The 12,339-nt window shown below is 37.5% G+C and overlaps 1 non-coding gene across 1 annotated transcript; it reads left to right on the top strand.

The window, feature by feature from the left end:
• The first annotated feature begins 10,671 nt into the window (after window positions 1–10,671).
• On the top strand, window positions 10,672–10,743 carry Trnaa-ggc (transfer RNA alanine (anticodon GGC)). The gene has a single exon. It is a non-coding gene; the product is annotated as a tRNA-Ala (tRNA).
• The last annotated feature ends 1,596 nt before the right edge of the window (window positions 10,744–12,339 follow it).

The raw sequence follows: 12,339 nt of genomic DNA, 5'->3' as shown, positions 1-12,339 counted from the left end.
AAGATAGCTATCAATAGCTGTACAGGTTTATTAAGCTTTGTAGACTTAACAAACTGAGTATAACGAAAATGATGGATGTTGTTCTCAGATTTAGGAGCATTATAAATGGCCAATAAGATGCGTATTCCGTTTTCGTATAATTGCTCTACTGGGCAGTTTTCTTGTAAAAAAACTTGAGCTGATTGTTCAAAATTGGAAAGTTTTTGTACTAGTTTTATGAATGTCCTCATTTTATATTTTCTACTGGACAGACAACTTTTAAAATCTGGATATGATCAATAAAGGATGATTAAATAACTTTGTAGAAGACCTCATCATAGTGAGTTTGGCTGGCCGCTGCGCCTTCTATGCCGTATATCTTGAAAACGGCTAATGGTATGAAAAAATGTTTAATACCTAACTTGTAGCAAATTGTATGCTCTATAATTCTTACCTACATGTAAAAAACATCGGAGCTATATAAATTTTGATATCCGCGAAAAACCGATTTTTATGACATTTGACATTGAATAACTTCTGACGTGCACACGATATATGCGTCGACTTTTAAGAGGACCTTTAACACGTCATAACGAAGGTGTATACGAGTTTCCAGCTTATTATCTCTCATTCCGAGGTGAAACCCTTAATTTAACTGGGCATAACTATTATAGTACTTCCGGGAGGAGGTATAGCACTAAATAAATTAAAATAAATGGATATTACGGGATCATCATCATCATCATCTCAGCCATAAGATGTCCACTGCTGAACATAGGCCTCCCCTTGGACCTCCATACGTGCCGGTTGGAAGCGACCCGCATCCAGCGTCTTCCGGCGACCTTAACAAGATCGTCTGTCCATCTTGTGGGTGGACGTCCTACGCTGCGCTTGCTAGTCCGTGGTCTCCACTCGAGCACTTTTCGACCCCATCGGCCATCTTCTCTGCGTGCAATGTGGCCTGCCCATTGCCACTTCAGCTTGCTAATCCGGTGGGCTATGTCGGTGACTTTAGTTCGTCTACGGATCTCCTCATTTCTGATTCGATCACGTAGAGAAACTCCGAGCATAGCCCTCTCCATAGCTCGTTGAGCGACTTTGAGTTTTGAGATGAGGCCGATAGTGAAAGACCACGTTTCGGAGCCGTAAGTCATCACTGGTAACACACATTGATTAAAGACTTTCGTCTTGAGGCACTGAGGTATGTCGGACGAAAAGACATTACGTAGTTTCCCGAACGCTGCCCAACCGAGTTGGATTCGGCGGTTGACCTCTTTCTCGAAGTTGGACCTACCTAATTGGACTACTTGTCCTAGGTAGATGTACGAGTCAACAACTTCGAGTACCGAGTTCCCAACAGAGACTGGGATGGGCACAACATTGGCATTTGACATAAGTTTCGTCTTGTCCATGTTCATTTTCAAGCCCATCCGTTGTGAAACTCGGTTGAGGTCATCGAGCATCATACTGAGTTCCTCCATCGACTTTGCCATGACTACGATATCGTCGGCAAACCGAAGGTGAGTGATGTATTCGCCGTTGATGTTGATGCCAAGTCCTTCCCATTCCAGGAGCTTGAAGGCGTCTTCCATTACGGCAGTAAACAGTTTCGGAGAGATAACGTCTCCCTGCCTTACGCCTCTTCGCAATGGAATCGCCCTCGTGCTCTGCTCCTGTACTCAGACCGACATTGTGGCGTTACTATACAAACATTTCAACACTTCGATGTACCGATAGTCAATATGGCATCGCTGAAGAGACTCAAGCACCGTCCATGTTTCCACCGAATCGAAGGCTTTCTCATAGTCCACAAACGCTAAGCATAATGGCAAGTTATACTCTTCGGTCTTCTGTATAACTTGCCGCAGCGTATGGATGTGGTCTATGGTACTATAGCCTTTTCGGAAACCGGCTTGTTCGGGAGGCTGGAAGTCATCAAGTCTGTGTTCGAGACGGTTCGTGATGACCCTTGAAAACAGCTTATAGACATGGCTCAGAAGCGTGATGGGTCTGTAGTTCTTCAATAGGTTGTTATCACCTTTTTTGAAGAACAGCACCACCTCGCCTCTATTCCATGTTTCAGGCGTTATGCCCTCGGACAAGACGGAATTAAAGAGCTTCTGGAGGACTTTAAGTACCGCTGTTCCACCCGCTCTCAGAAGCTCTGAAGTGATTCCGTCTTTGCCCGGCGCCTTGTTGTTCTTAAGCTGCTTCAGGGCCATCCTAATCTCGTACAGACTGATGTCCGGGATATCTTCGGTATAATGTCGGGACAGCTTGGCTCTTGGATCTCCTACCAAGCTGTCAACGGGCTTTGCGATCGAAGTGTATAACTGTCCATAGAACCTCTCGATCTCACCTAAAACCTCCGCTTTGCTCGACGCTATGCTGCCATCTTCCCGTTTCAGCTTTGTCAGCTGGCTTTGCCCAATAGACTTGTCCTTTGCGAACACTTTGGAGCCTTGGTTTCGCTCAATAGTCTCTTTAATACGGTTAGTATTAAAGAGACGCAGATCATGTCGCAAGGACTTAGATATACGTCTATTGAGCTGCCTATATGACTCCGCGTCATCGGGAGACTGCAACTGTAGCGAGCGTCGTTCAGCCATGAGGTTTAAGGTTTGCTCGGTCAATTTCTGAGGTCTATCTTTACGGCGGGGTCTAAAAAACTTAGACCCTACTGTGTGGACAGTTTCCACTAGCCCGTCGTTGATTTCATCCACTCAAAATAAACTTGTACAAACAAAGGAGGGTTTTGAACGACACCGCGTATTATATAAAAGAGGACTACCCACAGAACGTCCTAGAAAAAAGAAAACAGTTACAAGAGCAATTGCGCATCGAGAAAGAGAAGGGAAACTCAGCCACAATTAAATACGACAAACTCGTTATACGCAGCAAGAACCCGAACTCTACAAACAACAATAAAAGGATGCTCTCACTGTCACCTGAAAGTAACGTATCATCCCAAGAAGAACCCAAAGTACAGGCTAGCAAGAAAAACAAGACTCAAGAGCCGCTTAAGAGGACATCTAGCCTATCCGAGGGAATTGTCAAACCAGGCATGCTGAACTATTTAGTCCCCAGGAACCCAGCCAACACACCAAAACAAGACAGCACAAACATTGTTTTATAGCAATCACCGCCCCTCTCTCACACGGATTATACAGAAAACTCGACAACCAATAAAAATACACATCTTCCAAGCCGGTTGGTCACCGTGGAAGAATATGACCACAACCCTCCAATAAACCCTCAAAGAATGAGATTATTATAATTAAATTTTTTATTTGAATAATTTTGACGGGAATAAATCAACATGATTTTATTCTTAGGAATTCTTATTCAAATAATGATTTTATTCTTGAATACCCAACACTGCTTACTAAGTACGTATCTATTTAATTTAATCAAAATTATTTCACCTTTCCAATGTTACAGATACTTAATAAATATAATGAATTCTGGTATTAATGAAAGATTTGAAGTATTAAAATAAGGTTATCACTGCTATAGATAATATATATATTTTCTGCTCGCTGCATTAAGCAAAACAAGGTAAATTACGACTTTTAGCTGACACAACTTACCGCATCTGAAAACGTTTAAAAGTAATTGCTTATTATAAAATAAGCTGATAATAACTAGGTATTATGTCATTTATCAACAATGGTTAAATATCTACCACACTACCACAATCCGCTAACGCATGTATCTTTATCACAACGTGATTTTTTTAATCACTCTATCTAAAGATAAACTATAACTACCAGTAAAATTACTAGTTAGGTTAAATTTTTTCCTTAAACCAGTCTTTAATCTGTAGGTACATACCAAGTTTGAACACGAAAATAAAAAAATAATATCTAAGTAGCATTAAAAATATTACTAAACAATAACAGATATTGCTAGGATAGGATGGTGTTTACTTGCAGGAAGCCCTTTTCTAAAAATTCCAAACTAAAATTGCTCCGAAATGTACAAAAACAATAGGAACACACAGGTATAAAAGTATAAAGATAAACAAAGGAATGGCCGCGCTGCGGCTGTCGCTCCAAAATAATACTGTAATCGCCCAATAATGTTTTCAATTTTAGCTTAAGGAGTCAAAGTACAATATTGTTTGAATTGACAATAAGCGAAGTTACCGACAAAGAAACATGTTTGTGCTGGAGACTCAATAGACCGCCCATGCCAACCACGGTTATTCAATAATAAGTTCAATTTAAGTGTGCGTAAAGATTACAATCGTTTGAACTGGTTCAAAACCTTATTATGAGGTAACTGAATCGACTGGGTTTTTATTTCGGTTACCGGTAACCGCGGTTAACTCGATCTGATACGGTTACCGAATCAAAGTGTTACCTTATCAGACGGTTACCGTTATGGTAGGGGTTTTTATAACCACTTCTAAAATAACCCTATGAAAAACCCCGGTTAAGGTAACCGGTTCCGGTCCCTGGCCCAAACACGAAGTGGTTTAGTTGCATGGTTGATTGGTACCGGTGACCACCTTCCGGCTCCATCATCAGACCCTGAGTACTATCTTAAGTCAAAGATCTTGTTGAGACGAATAAAACGAGCCTAAACACGAAGTGGTTTAGTTTCATTGTTGATTGGTACTGGTGACCACCTTCCGGCTCCATCATCAGACCCTGAGTACTATCTTAAGTCAAAGATCTTGTTGAGCCGAATCAAATGAGCCCAAACACGAAGTGGTTTAGTTGCATGGTTGATTGGTACCGGTGACCACCTTCCGGCTCCATCATCAGACCCTGAGTACTATCTTGTGTCAAAGATCTTGTTGAGATGAATAAAACGAGCCTAAACACGAAGTGGTTTAGTTGCATGGTTGATTGGTACCGGTGACCACCTTCCGGCTCCATCATCAGACCCTGAGTACTATCTCGAGTCAAATAAATACATATAGAATGTCAGGTCGTTTCAAATATTTTTAATCCTGTCCGGTAGTTTATTAAACTGTACAATTATAAATTATAATACTATAAAAACAGTGCTAGGATCAAAGTCTCTCGTTGCGGTTTACACGCACACAGTATAGCGTTTTACACGGCGCCCGCCGCACACAATGATAAAAAACCTCGTCGTCGCCGTTGAAAATGTGCGGAGCCGACCGACACACGTCCTGCCTCTACAAGCTCTGCCGCGGCACTGAGCTGGCGCAGCGCGCGTCATCGGTAATATAGAGTAGTTTTCAAAAAATTGCCAAAAAATTATAGTAGAATTTCATAAACACTAATGTATACCAACAGTATAAGCAAACGTTGCAGATTGCTTGAGTATGAAAATGACTTCGATATTAAGTAGATTTTCGTAGGAATTGACACTTGTTTCGGAGAGAAAATCGAGTTCGTTTTACTTTGATTTTCTCTTTCTCAAAGGTATGTAGGAAAAATATAGTTTGATATGCCTAAAGTACAGGGTATTAGTAATACAAAATAGCCAGGTTTAGCACAGTAAAATTCTCAACATTTCCAAATAAGAGCTCGCCATTCAGTGCTTCACGGGGTTTTTCGGAAACGACCATTAGAAAAAAAATCATTACTAATTTAATAAGTCCTTTTTCTAATATTTACAACGATATTTATAAAGATAAGAAGACGCTTTTACTGGAACAAGTACTCATTCTTTCTAATAATGAGCGCAAAGTCCTGAATTTCGTCGACTAGTATCATCAATTTTGCATTATTTCGACTTTATTTGTAAGAGCGCTCTTAAGGAGACCATTAAATCCTCTTGCTATTAGCAACATTAAATTTCCTTGTTTACACGTAACAAATATTGCTCTGAAACATATGTCAAAAGTAAAATCCAAGTATAAGAAGCGCAGCCCAATAAAGCGTTGTTTGCCGCAAAATTTAATAAGCCAATGCAACATGAACACTCTTTTATAAAATGGCTGCCACAGGACGTGTTGTAGGTAATATGTGGCAGACAGAGGAGATTAAAAATGTAATTTCCGGGACTGTCGTCACTACGGTGGTCGTTAGACACAGTGATGTATTTAGACATGTTTACATGTACCTAGATCAGGGACGTAAGGCAGTACTGACGTATCAAACGCATTTTTGGAATAAATATGTCTTTAGCAGGGTTCGGATACCGGTATTTTAAGTATGGGAACGAAACCGGTATTTTTTCGTTCTTTGTTAATTATTTCATTTCTAATTGGGCAATCTAATAATACGAAGTCGTTACCTAAAAACACAACTGAGTCCTACATTTGGAGTATAAAATAATTCGAAATATATGGTTATTTCGAAGTTTTTTCAAAAAACTGGTTCCGATTCCTGGTCGTTAGGCTTGGTTATTAAATTTTTTAGTAAGTTGAAATTAGATTTTAGTAAAAACATGGACAGATTTTAATTAGCCATTATGATATGGAAAAGCAATCTTTGCCTTGACTAATTTAAACTCCTTATGAAGTTTTTTGAAAAGATTACATAGCAGTTGGCAAAATATTGTAGAGATCAAATTATTTTTTCATTAGTTTACGCATATCATAGCACAGTATATTTTAACTTCACATTCTCTAGGCTATCGTCTAATCTCAAGAAATAGCGTAATTTCTGGGTAATAAACATTACCATAATGTACCTACAATTTAATCGATTGCTTCCATTACATTCTGCAGAAACACAGAAGTGAATGAACCCATTTAAAGGTGTCCGTGAAATTCACAGTATACACAAACAACATCACTGTCAAGTGACTGTTACATTTGTTAATTGCCCTCTCATGTCTGTCGTGTCATATGCTAAAGTGAAGCTCCGAATTTTCATCCTAAGAATATCTTATCTCATGAATATTAAATACCATTTCCATTAACGTATGACGGAATGAGCGTAGCGATGTGTAATGGGAATGTCTCCGTTCCCGAACAGTTCAGGAGCGTATTCATTCCTCTGGAGATCATCGATAATTTCTTTTATTTATTTAGAAATTTAAATAAGGCAACAAGGCCCATATTACAAATACCTTACAGACTAACATACATATGTATTTATTTTATAAACTTAAAACTAAATTCTATTTAGTCGACAAAACGGCGTGGCTCCGTGGCCAGTCATCTTAAGCCTAAAAAGGGGGTCAACCTCGGAATGAGAGATAATAAGCCGAAAACTCGTATACACCTTCGTTATGACGTGTTAAAGGTTCCCTTAAAAGTCGACGCATATATCGTGTGCGCGTCAGAAGTTATTCAAGGTCAAATGTCATAAAAATCGGTTTTTCGCAGATATCAAAACTTCTATAGCTCCGATGTTTTTTACATGTAGGTAAGAATTGTAGAGCATAAAACTTGCGACGAGTTAGGTACCAAACATTTTTTCATGCGATTAGCCGCTTTCAAGATATACGGCATAGAAGGCGCAGCGGCCAGCCAAACGCACTATGACGTAAGGTTAGCGGTAATCTCTGTGAATATTAAATTATGTAAAGTTTTTTAATCATTAAAATGACACTTTTTGGTCATAAATAGATTTTGAAACAAAAGTTGCGCCTCCTGTGAACATTAAGTTAACAGCTTGCGTGCATATTGTAATGATTTTATTACATAGTTTAATATAAAAAGGGTACCCCTTTACACAGGTTTATTCAGAAAATTATGCTTTATACTCGTAGCCTTTAGGTATTTCTACAGGAAAGAGGTAGATTTTAAGTAATAATAATTAATAATACACGAAAATGGTTTCACAAGCTTTTATTTAACTCCCGATGTTCGTATGTAACTATGAAACTTGGCTACAAAATTCAACTCAAATCTACCAAGCTGATCTGTTGATGGGGACCGTAGATGGCCATAGGAACGCTGTGATAAAATGACTCTATCTCATTGAGTTTATTTGTTACAATCGTCTAGAAGAGTAGTCGATAACCGTGAAACAAAGATCAAGATTAGAGATGCCCCGAATAGTGAATTTGGCCGAATACCGAATACCGAATATTCGGCCCCACTCTCGGCCGAATACCGAATATTCGGCGACCGAATATTCGGCATGACGTGCAAACATTTTGAGTCACAATTATTATGAAAACTGTTCGCCAACAAAGCACAATGTTTGCTAAGATATATTTTTATGTTGAACAGAATTAATTAATGTAGTTAGACTAGTTTTAGAGTCAATCAAATCAGACCCATGATAAAAATAAAATATTTTGTAATCAACAAATGCATGTAACAACGTTCGTATTTATATCTTTCCAAGAATACATTTAAATATATATTAAATATGCCTAGTTTTTGGTTATTTTTTTGTGTAATTTTTCTTTTTAGGTTGGTACAACAGATATTCGGTATTCGGCAGAATAGTACGCAACATTCGGCCGAATACCGAATATTCGGCAAAGTGGCCGAATAGGCCGAATACCGCACAGTTGCCGAATATTCGTGGCATCTCTAATCAAGATCCCTACTCGTCATCTTTACCATCTATTGTCAAATCCGGGTCCCATTCTTGGGGTTCTAAGTCATTCCCTAACCATGTTTGTACCTGGTAATATGTACAGTTTATATGCTGATGGGCTGCTGCAGTTGTCAGTGGAAGATTTGATAGCTGTACAGGTTTATTAAGCTTTGTAGACTTAACAAACTGAGTATAACGAAAATGATGGAGGTTGTTCTCAGATTTAGGAGCATTATAAATGGCCAATAAGATGCGTATTCCGTTTTCGTATAATTGCTCTACTGGGCAGTTTTCTTGTAAAAAAACTTGAGCTGATTGGTCAAAATTGGAAAGTTTTTGTACTAGTTTTATGAATGTCCTCATTTTATATTTTCTTCTGGACAGACAACTTTTAAAATCTGGATATGATCAATAAAGGATGATTAAATAACTTTGTAGAAGACCTCATCATAGTGCGTTTGGCTGGCCGCTGCGCCTTCTATGCCGTATATCATGAAAACGGCTAATGGTATGAAAAAATGTTTAATACCTAACTTGTAGCAAATTGTATGCTCTATAATTCTTACCTACATGTAAAAAACATCGGAGCTATAGAAATTTTGATATCCGCGAAAAACCGATTTTTATGACATTTGACCTTGAATAACTTCTGACGCGCACACGATATATGCGTCGACTTTTAAGAGGACCTTTAACACGTCATAACGAAGGTGTATACCAGCTTATTATCTCTCATTCCGAGGTGAAACCCTTAATTTAACTGGGCATAACTATTATAGTACTTCCGGGAGGAGGTATAGCACTAAATAAATTAAAATAAATGGATATTACGGGATAATCTTACACAAATCGACCTAGCCCCACAGTAAGCTCAGTAGCTTAAAAAGTAGTAGTAATAGTAGAAGCAGGCTTGTAACAATAACTTTAGCAATTTAATTTGTAGGGACGTAAAGGAAAATGACCATCAACTAAATATTTTTTTCTAGAATTGCCGTTTAACTTTCAATAATTGATCATAATTCTATTTAATATTTATAAAACCCGATTCATTTAATGGAAAAGAATTAAAGTACCTATTTAAGAAAATTATTGGTAACTACAATGGTTCTATTGACTGCGTGAGAAATGTGTGTTTAAAAAAAAAAAAATTGAAAGAAAGGTTTGACTAGTTTGTAGGCACGATGTAGAAATTTAAAATATATAATGTAAGTAAATAATTTTTAAGCTACCCACTATCTACAAATAAATTAATAAAAAACAATCTTCACTGTTACAATCAGGAACACGGTATCAATGAGGAGATATTACGGTCCCTCACTATTGGAGCGTCGCAGTTATTAAGGAGATGTGTTTCACCTCCGCTCAGACCAATTACACGGGGTCGCGTCATCTCTGCTGAAATGCAATCAGCGAGCGCTGATATTTTAAAATAATTTCATAAGTTCAAGCTTGGGACACGTAAACGATCGGTCTCTTGCATAGCTTGGATATTTATGGTTGAATAACTACAAAATTTCAAAGAAAATGCGAATAATATTGTCAGGCGTATACAATTATAATAATATAATTGCTTCCTAATTAATGTGCCACAAGAATACGCCATTAGAGAAATAATATTATAAATAATTATACAACTATAAATTACTCCACATTTTGAATTCAGTTTACATTTTCTATTCCCCTAACGAGACAACACAATTCACAGTATTCACACAGAGCATACGAGTAATACAAATGCATGACTGAACAAGATTCATATGCGCTTAACGTTTTCTTACCCATTGACTCGAATAATTCGCTTCGGCGTACTTCAGTACCGTCTACTGGTAATGGAAAATCTTGACTAATTCTCGGGAGCTCTGTTAAAAATAAACTTATAGTTTTGTATGATAATAACCTCGTGTTTGTTGGCTTTTGTCATAAGATTGCAGTAATGTGCAATATTTTATACTCCAATTTAAGCTAGCAAGTTATTCATAATTTGCGTTCCGAGAAGGAAACTTAATAACGTAAACCTTTCAAGTATTAGTTTTGAAAATTCCCACGAAATTTAATGTAAACAGGTATATAAAGAGAAATTTGGTGGGAAACGCTAGAGATTTTTGGCAGCACGTAGTTAATTAGAACATAGGACATAGGTACATTGCAATAAATGTTAATATATTTTTCCTTTTTATTGTGGATCAAGGTTGTAAACCTTAGAATGCAGATGTCGCTAGTGCCGTTGTCACAGTTGCAATTACTAAATTCGCGTTGATTCACGGATGGACAGCTGGCGGAATTGGTAACGCATTGGACCGGCAATCCAAGGATGTGGATTCGAGTCCCACGTTGGCCAGAGTTGATCATCGTTGATTTTTTCATTGTGATTGACCCCTGTATTTACAATTTACTTTGTAATAACATAATATTATATGTATATGTATTGTATTTACTTTAGGGATAACAAACTCCTAATGGAAATTGACAGTGACATCGCCCGAGTCTATGCTACGACAGAAGCATTGAAACAGTAATGCTGCCGCAGTCACCGTCCCAATGTAACCTTTATTTTCCTCTGCAACATTTTATATATGTATGGATAAAAGACAGGATAGAAGAGAGAGAGAGAGAGAGAGAGAGGAGAGATAGTGGAGAGGTATTGAAGAAAAAGACATGCTGCGCCGACCCCAAATGAATGGGATAAGGGCAAGCGAATGAAGATGATGGATAAAGGGACAATAAAGATGCATGCACCATGCATGCGATAGTAGCGAAACTTCCTCCTTCCTTTATTACTTTATAACCTTTATTATCTGGAAGCTAGCTCTTAGCTAGCTTTATCCTATTACTTTTATGTACAGGACTTCCGACATACTCTCTACTTTACATCTTATTATGACTCCCGAGGCAAAAAGAGGGATAATAAAAGTTTAATATGTACCTATGACTCTCTGTGGTATAGAAGCGATTGAGTTCATTCATAGCATTAGGTACTATGAAACTTTTACATTCCATGTCCATACAATGGCTGATAAAAATGTACATTTCCGTATTGCTTGTGCTCACCTAGTACCTATACTATAATACTCATGTTAGCTTTGTCGTGTTCTCGGTGAAATAAAATTTTATGAGAATAACTACGAAATACCTTTAACGCCATGGAAGTTTTACACCTTAAAGGACAGTTATAGCAAATCTATGAGTACTATGTGGCGGAAAAATGCAAGGTATAAAAGGATGCTGTCTTTTCTAAAGTAGTATAGGTAGTATTGACATACCCAGTATAGGCTGGGGCTGGGGCTAACCATTTATTATTCGAATTAGATATTAATATATTTCCAATTTTATTAGTTTCTGTATGAAAGTCATAATTGTAAATAAATGTTTCATTAAAATGTTTATGATTAAAAAATACCTCCTACTGCGAATGCATGATAAATAATGTTATGCTTGTTGGGTATTCCGTGGACCACTCAATGAAATACCATATTAAAGTTCCCAAATATATTGTGCATCCGCACAGGCAAACGATTACAAGAGAATGACTTATATGTAAATGTGACATCTGTCTTAGAAGACTTATTCTATATAGCCAGAGTTTATGTTGGTACATATACGAACTCTATGTAGGTATATTAGGCACACGCCAACATCATTGTTGTAATTAAGTTAGTTCCAACACTGGCCCTTGAACCAATATAAACTCATGTAAATCACATTACACACATTAAACACATTAAATAATCTAAGCATAGACATATCCGCTATCTAAAAATAACAAAACATTACATCGGCAAAAAGCATAGCAAAAGTATAAATTTATCAAAGTATCCGTCACACATAAACAGTAAATAGTCTAAACAATGAAACGGATCCAAAACAAATTATACTTCTGCAAGTATACCTACTGCTTAGAACCATCATGTCATTTATTGAGCGATACAAATAAATT

Source organism: Cydia splendana, chromosome 3, assembly GCF_910591565.1.
Source record: "Cydia splendana chromosome 3, ilCydSple1.2, whole genome shotgun sequence".
Classification (NCBI taxonomy): domain Eukaryota; kingdom Metazoa; phylum Arthropoda; class Insecta; order Lepidoptera; family Tortricidae; genus Cydia; species Cydia splendana.
The sequence above is the reverse complement of the archived record's forward strand: the minus strand, read 5'-3'. Positions and strand labels throughout refer to the sequence as shown.